The 17,712-nt window shown below is 50.8% G+C and overlaps 2 protein-coding genes across 2 annotated transcripts in view; both read right to left on the bottom strand.

The window, feature by feature from the left end:
• LOC137359981 (uncharacterized) overlaps positions 1–17,712 on the bottom strand; it is a 214,492-nt gene that overhangs the window by 148,734 nt on the left and 48,046 nt on the right. The gene's annotated exons all lie outside the window — the stretch shown is intronic.
• LOC137359976 (apolipoprotein A-IV-like) overlaps positions 1–17,712 on the bottom strand; it is a 72,609-nt gene that overhangs the window by 41,150 nt on the left and 13,747 nt on the right. The gene's annotated exons all lie outside the window — the stretch shown is intronic.

Raw genomic sequence — 17,712 nt, 5'->3', positions numbered from 1 at the left:
CTGTACCCCAACATTTCCTGGCTATACCCACCATTGTAACAGCTGTACCCCACCATTGTCATAGCTGTACCCCACCATTGTCACTTCTGTACCCCAACATTTCCTGGCTATACCCACCATTGTCACAGCTGTACCCCAACATTTCCTGGCTATACCCCACCATTGTCACTTCTGTACCCCAACATTTCCTGGCTATACCCACCATTGTCACAGCTGTACCCCAACATTTCCTGGCTATACCCACCATTGTCACAGCAGAACCCCAACATTTCCTGGCTCTTCCCCACCATTGTCACTTCTGTACCCCAACATTTCCTGGCTATACCCACCATTGTCACAGCTGTACCCCACCATTGTCACAGCTGTACCCCAACATTTCCTGGCTATACCCGCCATTGTCACAGCTGTACCCCACTATTGTCACAGCTGTACCACAACATTTCCTGGCTATACCCACCATTGTCACAGCCGTACCCCAACATTTCCTGGCTATACCCCGCCATTGTCACTTCTGTACCCCAACATTTCCTGGCTATACCCCACCATTGTCACTTCTGTACCCCAACATTTCCTGGCTATACCCACCATTGTCACAGCTGTATCCCACCATTGTCACAGCTGTACCCCACCATTGTCACAGCTGTACCCCACCATTTCCACAGTTGTACCCCCACCATTTCCACAGCTGTACCCCACCATTTCCTGGCTGTACGCCACCATTTCCACAGCTGTACCCCACCATTTCCACAGCTGCACCCCACCATTTCCACAGCTGTACCCCAACATTTCCACAGCTGTACCCCACCATTTGCACAGCTGTACCCCAACATTTCCACAACTGTACTCCACCATTTCCACAGCTGTACCCCAACATTTCCTGGCTATACCCCACCATTGTCACAGCTGTACCCCACCATTGTCACAGCTGCACCCCACCATTTCCACAGCTGTGCCCCAACATTTCCCGGCTATACCCCACCATTGTCCCAGCTGTACCCCAACATTTTCTGGCTATACCCCACCATCGTCACAGCTGTACCCCAACATTTCCTGGCTATACCCCACCATTGTCACAGCTGCACCCCACCATTTCCACAGCTGTACCCCAACATTTCCTGGCTATACCCCACCATTGTCACAGCTGTACCCCAACATTTCTTGGCTATATCCCACCATTGTCACAGCTGTACCCCAACATTTCCTGGCTATACCCCACCATCGTCACAGCTGTACCCCAACATTTCCTGGCTATACCCCACCATTGTCACAGCTGCACCCCACCATTTCCACAGCTGTACCCCAACATTTCCTGGCTATACCACACCATTGTCACAGCTGTACCCCAACATTTCCTGGCTATACCCCACCATTGTCACAGCTATACCCCAACATTTCCTGGCTATACCCCACCATTTCCACAGCTATACCCCACCTTAGCCACAGCTGTACCCCACCATTTTCACAGCTGTACCCCAACATTTCCTGGCTATACCCACCATTGTAACAGCTGTACCCCACCATTGTCATAGCTGTACCGCACCATTGTCACTTCTGTACCCCAACATTTCCTGGCTATACCCACCATTGTAACAGCTGTACCCCACCATTGTCATAGCTGTACCCCACCATTGTCACTTCTGTACCCCAACATTTCCTGGCTATACCCACCATTGTCACAGCTGTACCCCAACATTTCCTGGCTATACCCACCATTGTAACAGCTGTACCCCACCATTGTCATAGCTGTACCGCACCATTGTCACTTCTGTACCCCAACATTTCCTGGCTATACCCACCATTGTAACAGCTGTACCCCACCATTGTCATAGCTGTACCCCACCATTGTCACTTCTGTACCCCAACATTTCCTGGCTATACCCCACCATTGTCACTTCTGTACCCCAACATTTCCTGGCTATACCCCACCATTGTCACTTCTGTACCCCAACATTTCCTGGCTATACCCACCATTGTCACAGCTGTACCACACCATTGTCACAGCTGTACCCCAACATTTCCTGGCTATACCCACCATTGTCACAGCCGTACCCCAACATTTTCTGGCTCTTCCCCACCATTGTCACTTCTGTACCCCAACATTTCCTGGCTATACCCACCATTGTCACAGCTGTACCCCACCATTGTCACAGCTGTACCCCAACATTTCCTGGCTATACCCGCCATTCTCACAGCTGTACCCCACTATTGTCACAGCTGTACCACAACATTTCCTGGCTATACCCACCATTGTCACAGCCGTACCCCAACATTTCCTGGCTATACCCCACCATTGTCACTTCTGTACCCCAACATTTCCTGGCTATACCCCACCATTGTCACTTCTGTACCCCAACATTTCCTGGCTATACCCACCATTGTCACAGCTGTACCCCAACATTTCCTGACTATACCCACCATTGTCACAGCTGTATCCCACCATTGTCACAGCTGTACCCCACCATTGTCACAGCTGTACCCCACCATTTCCACAGCTGTACCCCACCATTTCCTGGCTGTACGCCACCATTTCCACAGCTGTACCCCACCATTTCCACAGTTGCACCCCACCATTTCCACAGCTGTACCCCAACATTTCCACAGCTGTACCCCAACATTTCCTGGCTATACCCCACTATTGTCACAGATGTGCCCCACCATTTCCACAGCTGCACCCCACCATTTCCACAGCTGTACCCCAACATTTCCTGGCTATACCCCACCATTGTCACAGCTGTGCCCCACCATTTCCACAGCTGCACCCCACCATTTCCACAGCTGTACCCCAACATTTCCTGGCTATACCCCACCATTGTCACAGCTGTACCCCACCGTTGTCACAGCTGTATCCCACCATTGTCACAGCTGTACCCCACCATTTCCTGGCTGTACCCCTTCATTTCCACACTGTACGCCACCATTTCCATGGTTGTACCCCCACCATTTCCACAGCTGTACCCCACCATTTCCTGGCTGTACCCCACCATTTCCACAGCTGTACCCCAACATTTCCACAACTGTACCCCACCATTACCACAGCTGTACCCCAACATTTCCTGGCTATACCCCACCATTGTCACAGCTGTACCCCAACATTTCCTGGCTATACCCGCCATTGTCACAGCTGTACCCCACTATTGTCACAGCTGTACCACAACATTTCCTGGCTATACCCACCATTGTCACAGCCGTACCCCAACATTTCCTGGCTATACCCCACCATTGTCACTTCTGTACCCCAACATTTCCTGGCTATACCCCACCATTGTCACTTCTGTACCCCAACATTTCCTGGCTATACCCACCATTGTCACAGCTGTACCCCAACATTTCCTGGCTATACCCACCATTGTCACAGCTGTATCCCACCATTGTCACAGCTGTATCCCAGCATTTCCACAGTTGTACCCCCACCATTTCCACAGCTGTACCCCACCATTTCCTGGCTGTACGCCACCATTTCCACAGCTGTACCCCACCATTTCCACAGCTGCACCCCACCATTTCCACAGCTGTACCCCAACATTTCCACAGCTGTACCCCACCATTTCCACAGCTGTACCCCAACATTTCCACAGCTGTACCCCAACATTTCCTGGCTATACCCCACCATTGTCACAGCTGTACCCCACCATTTCCACAGCTGCACCCCACCATTTCCACAGCTGTACCCCAACATTTCCTGGCTATACCCCACCATTGTCACAGCTGTGCCCCACCATTTCCACAGCTGCACCCCACCATTTCCACAGCTGTACCCCAACATTTCCTGGCTATACCCCACCATTGTCACAGCTGTACCCCACCGTTGTCACAGCTGTATCCCACCATTGTCACAGCTGTACCCCACCATTTCCTGGCTGTACCCCTTCATTTCCACACTGTACCCCACCATTTCCATGGTTGTACCCCCACCATTTCCACAGCTGTACCCCACCATTTCCTGGCTGTACCCCACCATTTCCACAGCTGTACCCCAACATTTCCACAACTGTACCCCACCATTTCCACAGCTGTACCCCAACATTTCCTGGCTATACCCCACCATTGTCACAGCTGTACCCCACCATTGTCACAGCTGCACCCCACCATTTCCACAGCTGTACCCCAACATTTCCTGGCTATACCCCACCATTGTCCCAGCTGTACCCCAACATTTCCTGGCTATACCCCACCATCGTCACAGCTGTACCCCAACATTTCCTGGCTATACCCCACCATTGTCACAGCTGCACCCCACCATTTCCACAGCTGTACCCCAACATTTCCTGGCTATACCCCACCATCGTCACAGCTGTACCCCAACATTTCCTGGCTATACCCCACCATTGTCACAGCTGCACCCCACCATTTCCACAGCTGTACCCCAACATTTCCTGGCTATACCACACCATTGTCACAGCTGTACCCCAACATTTCCTGGCTATACCCCACCATTGTCACAGCTATACCCCAACATTTCCTGGCTATACCCCACCATTTCCACAGCTATACCCCACCTTAGCCACAGCTGTACCCCACCATTTCCACAGCTGTACCCCACCATTTCCACAGCTGCACCCCACCATTTCCACAGCTGTACCCCAACATTTCCACAGCTGTACCCCACCATTTCCACAGCTGTACCCCAACATTTCCTGGCTATACCCCACCATTGTCACAGCTGTGCCCCACCATTTCCACAGCTGCACCCCACCATTTCCACAGCTGTACCCCAACATTTCCTGGCTATACCCCACCATTGTCACAGCTGTACCCCCCCGTTGTCACAGCTGTATCCCACCATTGTCACAGCTGTACCCCACCATTTCCTGGCTGTACCCCTTCATTTCCACACTGTACCCCACCATTTCCATGGTTGGACCCCCACCATTTCCACAGCTGTACCCCACCATTTCCTGGCTGTACCCCACCATTTCCACAGCTGTACCCCCACCATTTCCACAGCTGTACCCCACCATTTCCTGGCTGTACGCCACCATTTCCACAGCTGTACCCCACCATTTCCACAGCTGCACCCCACCATTTCCACAGCTGTACCCCAACATTTCCACAGCTGTACCCCACCATTTCCACAGCTGTACCCCAACATTTCCACAGCTGTACCCCAACATTTCCTGGCTATACCCCACCATTGTCACAGCTGTACCCCACCATTTCCACAGCTGCACCCCACCATTTCCACAGCTGTACCCCAACATTTCCTGGCTATACCCCACCATTGTCACAGCTGTGCCCCACCATTTCCACAGCTGCACCCCACCATTTCCACAGCTGTACCCCAACATTTCCTGGCTATACCCCACCATTGTCACAGCTGTACCCCACCGTTGTCACAGCTGTATCCCACCATTGTCACAGCTGTACCCCACCATTTCCTGGCTGTACCCCTTCATTTCCACACTGTACCCCACCATTTCCATGGTTGTACCCCCACCATTTCCACAGCTGTACCCCACCATTTCCTGGCTGTACCCCACCATTTCCACAGCTGTACCCCAACATTTCCACAACTGTACCCCACCATTTCCACAGCTGTACCCCAACATTTCCTGGCTATACCCCACCATTGTCACAGCTGTACCCCACCATTGTCACAGCTGCACCCCACCATTTCCACAGCTGTACCCCAACATTTCCTGGCTATACCCCACCATTGTCCCAGCTGTACCCCAACATTTCCTGGCTATACCCCACCATCGTCACAGCTGTACCCCAACATTTCCTGGCTATACCCCACCATTGTCACAGCTGCACCCCACCATTTCCACAGCTGTACCCCAACATTTCCTGGCTATACCCCACCATTGTCACAGCTGTACCCCAACATTTCTTGGCTATATCCCACCATTGTCACAGCTGTACCCCAACATTTCCTGGCTATACCCCACCATCGTCACAGCTGTACCCCAACATTTCCTGGCTATACCCCACCATTGTCACAGCTGCACCCCACCATTTCCACAGCTGTACCCCAACATTTCCTGGCTATACCACACCATTGTCACAGCTGTACCCCAACATTTCCTGGCTATACCCCACCATTGTCACAGCTATACCCCAACATTTCCTGGCTATACCCCACCATTTCCACAGCTATACCCCACCTTAGCCACAGCTGTACCCCACCATTTCCACAGCTGTACCCCACCATTTCCACAGCTGCACCCCACCATTTCCACAGCTGTACCCCAACATTTCCACAGCTGTACCCCACCATTTCCACAGCTGTACCCCAACATTTCCTGGCTATACCCCACCATTGTCACAGCTGTGCCCCACCATTTCCACAGCTGCACCCCACCATTTCCACAGCTGTACCCCAACATTTCCTGGCTATACCCCACCATTGTCACAGCTGTACCCCACCGTTGTCACAGCTGTATCCCACCATTGTCACAGCTGTACCCCACCATTTCCTGGCTGTACCCCTTCATTTCCACACTGTACCCCACCATTTCCATGGTTGGACCCCCACCATTTCCACAGCTGTACCCCACCATTTCCTGGCTGTACCCCACCATTTCCACAGCTGTACCCCAACATTTCCACAACTGTACCCCACCATTTCCACAGCTGTACCCCAACATTTCCTGGCTATACCCCACCATTGTCACAGCTGTACCCCACCATTGTCACAGCTGCACCCCACCATTTCCACAGCTGTACCCCAACATTTCCTGGCTATACCCCACCATTGTCACTTCTGTACCCCAACATTTCCTGGCTATACCCCACCATTGTCACAGCTGTACCCCACCATTGTCACAGCTGCACCCCACCATTGTCACAGCTGTACCCCAACATTTCCTGGCTATACCCACCATTGTCACAGCTGTATCCCACCATTGTCACAGCTGTACCCCACCATTGTCACAGCTGTACCCCACCATTTCCACAGTTGTACCCTCACCATTTCCACAGCTGTACCCCACCATTTCCTGGCTGTACGCCACCATTTCCACAGCTGTACCCCACCATTTCCACAGCTGCACCCCACCATTTCCACAGCTGTACCCCAACATTTCCACAGCTGTACCCCACCATTTCCACAGCTGTACCCCAACATTTCCTGGCTATACCCCACCATTGTCACAGCTGTGCCCCACCATTTCCACAGCTGCACCCCACCATTTCCACAGCTGTACCCCAACATTTCCTGGCTATACCCCACCATTGTCACAGCTGTGCCCCTCCATTTCCACAGCTGCACCCCACCATTTCCACAGCTGTACCCCAACATTTCCTGGCTATACCCCACCATTGTCACAGCTGTACCCCACCGTTGTCACAGCTGTATCCCACCATTGTCACAGCAGTACCCCACCATTTCCTGGCTGTACCCCTTCATTTCCACACTGTACCCCACCATTTCCATGGTTGTACCCCCACCATTTCCACAGCTGTACCCCACCATTTCCTGGCTGTACCCCACCATTTCCACAGCTGTACCCCAACATTTCCACAACTGTACCCCACCATTTCCACAGCTGTACCCCAACATTTCCTGGCTATACCCCACCATTGTCACAGCTGTACCCCAACATTTCCTGGCTATACCCGCCATTGTCACAGCTGTACCCCACTATTGTCACAGCTGTACCACAACATTTCCTGGCTATACCCACCATTGTCACAGCTGTGCCCCTCCATTTCCACAGCTGCACCCCACCATTTCCACAGCTGTACCCCAACATTTCCTGGCTATACCCCACCATTGTCACAGCTGTACCCCACCGTTGTCACAGCTGTATCCCACCATTGTCACAGCAGTACCCCACCATTTCCTGGCTGTACCCCTTCATTTCCACACTGTACCCCACCATTTCCACAGCTGTACCCCACCATTTCCTGGCTGTACCCCACCATTTCCACAGCTGTACCCCAACATTTCCACAACTGTACCCCACCATTTCCACAGCTGTACCCCAACATTTCCTGGCTATACCCCACCATTGTCACAGCTATACCCCAACATTTCCTGGCTATACCCCACCATTTCCACAGCTATACCCCACCTTAGCCACAGCTGTACCCCACCATTTCCACAGCTGTACCCCACCATTTCCACAGCTGCACCCCACCATTTCCACAGCTGTACCCCAACATTTCCACAGCTGTACCCCACCATTTCCACAGCTGTACCCCAACATTTCCTGGCTATACCCCACCATTGTCACAGCTGTGCCCCACCATTTCCACAGCTGCACCCCACCATTTCCACAGCTGTACCCCAACATTTCCTGGCTATACCCCACCATTGTCACAGCTGTACCCCCCCGTTGTCACAGCTGTATCCCACCATTGTCACAGCTGTACCCCACCATTTCCTGGCTGTACCCCTTCATTTCCACACTGTACCCCACCATTTCCATGGTTGGACCCCCACCATTTCCACAGCTGTACCCCACCATTTCCTGGCTGTACCCCACCATTTCCACAGCTGTACCCCCACCATTTCCACAGCTGTACCCCACCATTTCCTGGCTGTACGCCACCATTTCCACAGCTGTAGCCCACCATTTCCACAGCTGCACCCCACCATTTCCACAGCTGTACCCCAACATTTCCACAGCTGTACCCCACCATTTCCACAGCTGTACCCCAACATTTCCACAGCTGTACCCCAACATTTCCTGGCTATACCCCACCATTGTCACAGCTGTACCCCACCATTTCCACAGCTGCACCCCACCATTTCCACAGCTGTACCCCAACATTTCCTGGCTATACCCCACCATTGTCACAGCTGTGCCCCACCATTTCCACAGCTGCACCCCACCATTTCCACAGCTGTACCCCAACATTTCCTGGCTATACCCCACCATTGTCACAGCTGTACCCCACCGTTGTCACAGCTGTATCCCACCATTGTCACAGCTGTACCCCACCATTTCCTGGCTGTACCCCTTCATTTCCACACTGTACCCCACCATTTCCATGGTTGTACCCCCACCATTTCCACAGCTGTACCCCACCATTTCCTGGCTGTACCCCACCATTTCCACAGCTGTACCCCAACATTTCCACAACTGTACCCCACCATTTCCACAGCTGTACCCCAACATTTCCTGGCTATACCCCACCATTGTCACAGCTGTACCCCACCATTGTCACAGCTGCACCCCACCATTTCCACAGCTGTACCCCAACATTTCCTGGCTATACCCCACCATTGTCCCAGCTGTACCCCAACATTTCCTGGCTATACCCCACCATCGTCACAGCTGTACCCCAACATTTCCTGGCTATACCCCACCATTGTCACAGCTGCACCCCACCATTTCCACAGCTGTACCCCAACATTTCCTGGCTATACCCCACCATTGTCACAGCTGTACCCCAACATTTCTTGGCTATATCCCACCATTGTCACAGCTGTACCCCAACATTTCCTGGCTATACCCCACCATCGTCACAGCTGTACCCCAACATTTCCTGGCTATACCCCACCATTGTCACAGCTGCACCCCACCATTTCCACAGCTGTACCCCAACATTTCCTGGCTATACCACACCATTGTCACAGCTGTACCCCAACATTTCCTGGCTATACCCCACCATTGTCACAGCTATACCCCAACATTTCCTGGCTATACCCCACCATTTCCACAGCTATACCCCACCTTAGCCACAGCTGTACCCCACCATTTCCACAGCTGTACCCCACCATTTCCACAGCTGCACCCCACCATTTCCACAGCTGTACCCCAACATTTCCACAGCTGTACCCCACCATTTCCACAGCTGTACCCCAACATTTCCTGGCTATACCCCACCATTGTCACAGCTGTGCCCCACCATTTCCACAGCTGCACCCCACCATTTCCACAGCTGTACCCCAACATTTCCTGGCTATACCCCACCATTGTCACAGCTGTACCCCACCGTTGTCACAGCTGTATCCCACCATTGTCACAGCTGTACCCCACCATTTCCTGGCTGTACCCCTTCATTTCCACACTGTACCCCACCATTTCCATGGTTGGACCCCCACCATTTCCACAGCTGTACCCCACCATTTCCTGGCTGTACCCCACCATTTCCACAGCTGTACCCCAACATTTCCACAACTGTACCCCACCATTTCCACAGCTGTACCCCAACATTTCCTGGCTATACCCCACCATTGTCACAGCTGTACCCCACCATTGTCACAGCTGCACCCCACCATTTCCACAGCTGTACCCCAACATTTCCTGGCTATACCCCACCATTGTCACTTCTGTACCCCAACATTTCCTGGCTATACCCCACCATTGTCACAGCTGTACCCCACCATTGTCACAGCTGCACCCCACCATTGTCACAGCTGTACCCCAACATTTCCTGGCTATACCCACCATTGTCACAGCTGTATCCCACCATTGTCACAGCTGTACCCCACCATTGTCACAGCTGTACCCCACCATTTCCACAGTTGTACCCTCACCATTTCCACAGCTGTACCCCACCATTTCCTGGCTGTACGCCACCATTTCCACAGCTGTACCCCACCATTTCCACAGCTGCACCCCACCATTTCCACAGCTGTACCCCAACATTTCCACAGCTGTACCCCACCATTTCCACAGCTGTACCCCAACATTTCCTGGCTATACCCCACCATTGTCACAGCTGTGCCCCACCATTTCCACAGCTGCACCCCACCATTTCCACAGCTGTACCCCAACATTTCCTGGCTATACCCCACCATTGTCACAGCTGTGCCCCTCCATTTCCACAGCTGCACCCCACCATTTCCACAGCTGTACCCCAACATTTCCTGGCTATACCCCACCATTGTCACAGCTGTACCCCACCGTTGTCACAGCTGTATCCCACCATTGTCACAGCAGTACCCCACCATTTCCTGGCTGTACCCCTTCATTTCCACACTGTACCCCACCATTTCCATGGTTGTACCCCCACCATTTCCACAGCTGTACCCCACCATTTCCTGGCTGTACCCCACCATTTCCACAGCTGTACCCCAACATTTCCACAACTGTACCCCACCATTTCCACAGCTGTACCCCAACATTTCCTGGCTATACCCCACCATTGTCACAGCTGTACCCCAACATTTCCTGGCTATACCCGCCATTGTCACAGCTGTACCCCACTATTGTCACAGCTGTACCACAACATTTCCTGGCTATACCCACCATTGTCACAGCCGTACCCCAACATTTCCTGGCTATACCCCACCATTGTCACTTCTGTACCCCAACATTTCCTGGCTATACCCACCATTGTCACAGCTATACCCCAACATTTCCTGGCTATACCCCACCATTTCCACAGCTATACCCCACCTTAGCCACAGCTGTACCCCACCATTTCCACAGCTGTACCCCACCATTTCCACAGCTGCACCCCACCATTTCCACAGCTGTACCCCAACATTTCCACAGCTGTACCCCACCATTTCCACAGCTGTACCCCAACATTTCCTGGCTATACCCCACCATTGTCACAGCTGTGCCCCACCATTTCCACAGCTGCACCCCACCATTTCCACAGCTGTACCCCAACATTTCCTGGCTATACCCCACCATTGTCACAGCTGTACCCCACCGTTGTCACAGCTGTATCCCACCATTGTCACAGCTGTACCCCACCATTTCCTGGCTGTACCCCTTCATTTCCACACTGTACCCCACCATTTCCATGGTTGGACCCCCACCATTTCCACAGCTGTACCCCACCATTTCCTGGCTGTACCCCACCATTTCCACAGCTGTACCCCAACATTTCCACAACTGTACCCCACCATTTCCACAGCTGTACCCCAACATTTCCTGGCTATACCCCACCATTGTCACAGCTGTACCCCACCATTGTCACAGCTGCACCCCACCATTTCCACAGCTGTACCCCAACATTTCCTGGCTATACCCCACCATTGTCACTTCTGTACCCCAACATTTCCTGGCTATACCCCACCATTGTCACAGCTGTACCCCACCATTGTCACAGCTGCACCCCACCATTGTCACAGCTGTACCCCAACATTTCCTGGCTATACCCACCATTGTCACAGCTGTATCCCACCATTGTCACAGCTGTACCCCACCATTGTCACAGCTGTACCCCACCATTTCCACAGTTGTACCCTCACCATTTCCACAGCTGTACCCCACCATTTCCTGGCTGTACGCCACCATTTCCACAGCTGTACCCCACCATTTCCACAGCTGCACCCCACCATTTCCACAGCTGTACCCCAACATTTCCACAGCTGTACCCCACCATTTCCACAGCTGTACCCCAACATTTCCTGGCTATACCCCACCATTGTCACAGCTGTGCCCCACCATTTCCACAGCTGCACCCCACCATTTCCACAGCTGTACCCCAACATTTCCTGGCTATACCCCACCATTGTCACAGCTGTGCCCCTCCATTTCCACAGCTGCACCCCACCATTTCCACAGCTGTACCCCAACATTTCCTGGCTATACCCCACCATTGTCACAGCTGTACCCCACCGTTGTCACAGCTGTATCCCACCATTGTCACAGCAGTACCCCACCATTTCCTGGCTGTACCCCTTCATTTCCACACTGTACCCCACCATTTCCATGGTTGTACCCCCACCATTTCCACAGCTGTACCCCACCATTTCCTGGCTGTACCCCACCATTTCCACAGCTGTACCCCAACATTTCCACAACTGTACCCCACCATTTCCACAGCTGTACCCCAACATTTCCTGGCTATACCCCACCATTGTCACAGCTGTACCCCAACATTTCCTGGCTATACCCGCCATTGTCACAGCTGTACCCCACTATTGTCACAGCTGTACCACAACATTTCCTGGCTATACCCACCATTGTCACAGCCGTACCCCAACATTTCCTGGCTATACCCCACCATTGTCACTTCTGTACCCCAACATTTCCTGGCTATACCCACCATTGTCACAGCTGTACCCCACCATTTCCTGGCTATACCCACCATTGTCACAGCTGTATCCCACCATTGTCACAGCTGTACCCCACCATTGTCACAGCTGTACCCCACCATTTCCACAGCTGTACCCCACCATTGTCACAGCTGTACCCCTCTATTTCCACAGCTGTACCCCACCATTTCCACAGTTGTACCCCACCATTTCTTGGCTATACCCCACCATTGTCACAGCTGTACCCCACCATTTCCACAGCTGTACCCCACCATTGTCACAGCTGTACCCCACCATTTCCACAGCTGTACCCCTCCATTGTCACAGCTGTACCCCACTATTTCCACAGCTGTACCCCACCATTTCCACAGTTTTACCCCACCATTTCCACAGCTGTACCCCACCATTTCCACAGTTGTACCCCACCATTTCCACAGTTGTACCCCACTATTTCCACAGCTGTACCCCACCATTTCCACAGTTGTACCCCACCATTTCTTGGCTATACCCCACCATTGTCACAGCTGTACCCCACCATTTCCACAGTTGTACCCCACCATTTCCATAGCTGGACCCCACCATTTCCACAGTTGTACCCCACCATTTCCACAGCTGTACCCCACCATTTCCTGGCTGTACCCCACCATTTCCACAGTTGTACCCCACCATTGTCACAGCTGTACCCCACCATTTCCACAGTTGTACCCCACCATTTCCATAGCTGTCCCCCTCCATTTCCTGGCTGTACCCCACGTTTTCCACAGCTGTACCCCACAATTTCAACCAGGTGGGAGGCCTCGCCCTGTTTTGTGCTGTTGCCTCACTCCCTGGATGGATCACGGCTAATTTACTGAACACCTTCCGTTTTCTCCTTACGACACACGGTTTGTGCGGTATGAACAGAGGAAGGAATGAGAATACTTCTGGTGGCAGTGGGAGACTCCGCCCTCTCAGTACAGCACACCAATCCTAAATGTGTTTTAAACACGTGTGTTACATTCTACACACCTGATGCGCTATTTGTTAAAGGATAAATTGGAACCTAGCCTGTCTAAGTCCCTTTGCAATGAGTAACAGATACATCTCTCTTTACTGGATTCCTGTTTCCCTGTAACATATTGATAAAAACTATTATAAAAGCAAAATACTGCAGATGCTGGAAATCTGAAGTAAAAACAAGAAATGCTGGAAACACTCAGCAAGTCTGGCAGCTGACAGGTCTGTGGAAAGAGAAACAGAGTTAAAGTTTCAGGTCTGTGACCCTTCATCAGAATGACTCGAAACATTAACTCTGTTTCTCTCTCTTCACAGATGCTGCCAGAACTGCTGAGTATTTCCAGCATTTTGTGATTTTTTTATTTTAAAACTTTTGTATCATTCATTCCTTTCTTCCGATCTCCTTGTTGCTTTTAGAGTTTTTCCCAATCTGCTGCATTTCCTCATTTCCTTGAATTTGTGTTTTTGTTTAACTTGATGCTATCTCTTATTTCATTTTTGTACTTTGTGGCTTTCGTGCAGAGAGATCGACTATTGACATGCTATTCTCCCTTCGTCAGATACAGGAGAAATGCCGTGAACAACAGATGCCCCTCTACATTGCTTTCATTGATCTCACCAAAGCCTTTGACCTCGTCAGCAGACGTGGTCTCTTCAGACTACTAGAAAAGATCGGATGTCCACCAAAGCTACTAAGTATCATCACCTCATTCCATGACAATATGAAAGGCACAATTCAACATGGTGGCTCCTCATCAGAGCCCTTTCCTATCCTGAGTGGTGTGAAACAGGGCTGTGTTCTCGCACCCACACTTTTTGGGATTTTCTTCTCCCTGCTGCTTTCACATGCGTTCAAATCCTCTGAAGAAGGAATTTTCCTCCACACAAGATCAGGGGGCAGGTTGTTCAACCTTGCCCGTCTAAGAGCGAAGTCCAAAGTACGGAAAGTCCTCATCAGAGAACTCCTCTTTGCTGACGATGCTGCTTTAACATCTCACACTGAAGAATGCCTGCAGAGTCTCATCGACAGGTTTGCGTCTGCCTGCAATGAATTTGGCCTAACCATCAGCCTCAAGAAAACGAACATCATGGGGCAGGATGTCAGAAATGCTCCATCCATCAATATTGGCGACCACGCTCTGGAAGTGGTTCAAGAGTTCACCTACCTAGGCTCAACTATCACCAGTAACCTGTCTCTAGATGCAGAAATCAACAAGCGCATGGGTAAGGCTTCCACTGCTATGTCCAGACTGGCCAAGAGAGTGTGGGAAAATGGCGCACTGACACGGAACACAAAAGTCCGAGTGTATCAGGCCTGTGTCCTCAGTACCTTGCTCTACGGCAGCGAGGCCTGGACAACGTATGCCAGCCAAGAGCGACGTCTCAATTCATTCCATCTTCGCTGCCTTCGGAGAATACTTGGCATCAGGTGGCAGGACTATATCTCCAACACAGAAGTCCTTGAAGCGGCCAACACCCCCAGCTTATACACACTACTGAGTCAGCGGCGCTTGAGATGGCTTGGCCATGTGAGCCGCATGGAAGATGGCAGGATCCCCAAAGACACATTGTACAGCGAGCTCGCCACTGGTATCAGACCCACCGGCCGTCCATGTCTCCGTTATAAAGACGTCTGCAAACGTGACATGAAATCGTGTGACATTGATCACAAGTCGTGGGAGTCAGTTGCCAGCATTCGCCAGAGCTGGCGGGCAGCCATAAAGACAGGGCTAAATTGTGGCGAGTCGAAGAGACTTAGTAGTTGGCAGGAAAAAAGACAGAGGCGCAAGGGGAGAGCCAACTGTGCAACAGCCCCAACAAACAAATTTCTCTGCAGCACCTGTGGAAGAGCCTGTCACTCCAGAATTGGCCTTTATAGCCACTCCAGGCGCTGCTTCACAAACCACTGACCACCTCCAGGCGCGTATCCATTGTCTCTCGAGATAAGGAGGCCCAAAAGAAACTTTCATTACTAAATCTAGCAAGTTCCACCTTGATTTAATTTTAGCCTCCCACTATCAATACTCTCCTGTCTTTTTCCTCTGCAGTGAAATGGACACGTTTCCCACTGTTAAGAAAATATTACAATTTGTTTTTCTGAGATGCAAAGTAGATGACTTCCCATTTCTCCACATTGAACTGTATGAAGCTCAGAGTAGTGTCCAGAGTCACTGTCTTCATTTCTGGGCCTCACGCCTCAGGAAGGATAGATTGGCCTTGGAGGGGTGCAGCACAGAATCAGCAGAATGAGAACGGGACTGAAAGGGTTACATTATTAAGGCAGGTTGCACAGACTTGGCTTGTATTCTCCTGAGCATAGAAACTTGAGGGGCACTCTAATCGAGCTGTTTAAAATGATTCAAGGACTCGATTGGATAGATAGAGAGAAATTATTTCCTCCAGTGAAGGATGTCCTGAACAGGGAACACAATCTTAAAGTGAGAGCTAGGAGTGAAATCAGGAAACACTTCATCACACAAAGGGTGGTGGTGGAAATCTGGAATTCTCTCCCCTAAAAATTCTCTGAATGCTGGAGGTCAGTTGAAATTTTCAAGACTGAGATTGATAGATTTTTGTTGGGTAAGGGGATTAAGGGATATGAAGCAAAGGTGAATAAATGGAGTCAACACACAGACCAGCCATGATCTAATTGAACAGGAGAACAGGATCAAGGAGCTGAATGGCTTCCTCCTGTTCCTATATTACCCAGAGAGTAGGGAGAAATTGGAACACACTTCCACAAGGAGTAGTCAAGCCTATCAGCTTAGATACATTCAACTGGAAGCTAGATGTTGAAACATCCTGGGCCTCATATGTATGTTTCACACTCACCCTGTATCCACCTGAAACCCACTGGGGGTTAAATATGACCCCAAGGAGCCACATTCAATAATGGACTGGTACAGATAGATATACTGATTTTTGTGTATCACAGGAGTAGCAGGCCCTGGTTTGAAGTATAAATGCAGGCCAGCTGGTAATGCAGTTAATCATGAGTGCAGCTATTACAGGGCTACAAAAGAGCGCTGATGAATTTATTTTTAGTTTGATTGGGCAGATCAAAAGCACAGATCAGCATTTTAAAATAAAAATGTGTTATTAGAAAAAGTCCCCTTCGTGTTACCATAAATATCTGCAAAAATTAAGGGAAGTACAGAACCGCAGATGGTGAAATAGTTCCTGTGTATCACAGAGCTGCTCAATAGATACCAACAAGTTCCTTTCCTGAAGCTTTATTTGGAATTGGCACATGACTCAGGGTGGAATGCAGGTCAGGTAGACATCCTGAGATCCATCACCGGCATTCCCAGTCACCAACGCTGCTCCTGGAGGAACCCAGATCCATCACCGACATTCCCAGTCACCAACGCTGCTCCTGGAGGAACCCAGATCCATCACCGACATTCCCAGTCACCAACGCTGCTCCTGGAGGAACTGACCCTCCATCTCCCAACAACCCTTGCACCATCACAGACTCTCCCAAAACCAAACCTCCTTAAAGAGGGCAATAACTTCAGGCCAGTTTCCATGATAATTAAATCATGAGACCCCATCCCCAAATGGACATATACAAACTGTCACAGCAAACAATAAAACAGCCCTGGGTAAAGGACTTGGACCAAAACCATTGCTTCAGGCTTAACAAATTGAGTTAAATGTCTTATAATGTTGAATTTCTGAATTTTAAGTCACGTTTAGCTTCAGTAATTCAGTCTGTTTCTCTGTGAAAATTGAAACCCAATGACCTCATGCATAAAATTTAAAATGCAGAATGAAACAAATTTAGCCAATAACTCGAATCCGTTCGTATCTATTTGTTAACAGAA

This window comes from Heterodontus francisci, unplaced genomic scaffold (assembly GCF_036365525.1).
Source record: "Heterodontus francisci isolate sHetFra1 unplaced genomic scaffold, sHetFra1.hap1 HAP1_SCAFFOLD_410, whole genome shotgun sequence".
NCBI classification, from domain to species: domain Eukaryota; kingdom Metazoa; phylum Chordata; class Chondrichthyes; order Heterodontiformes; family Heterodontidae; genus Heterodontus; species Heterodontus francisci.
This window is presented reverse-complemented; position numbering and strand designations above follow the sequence as displayed.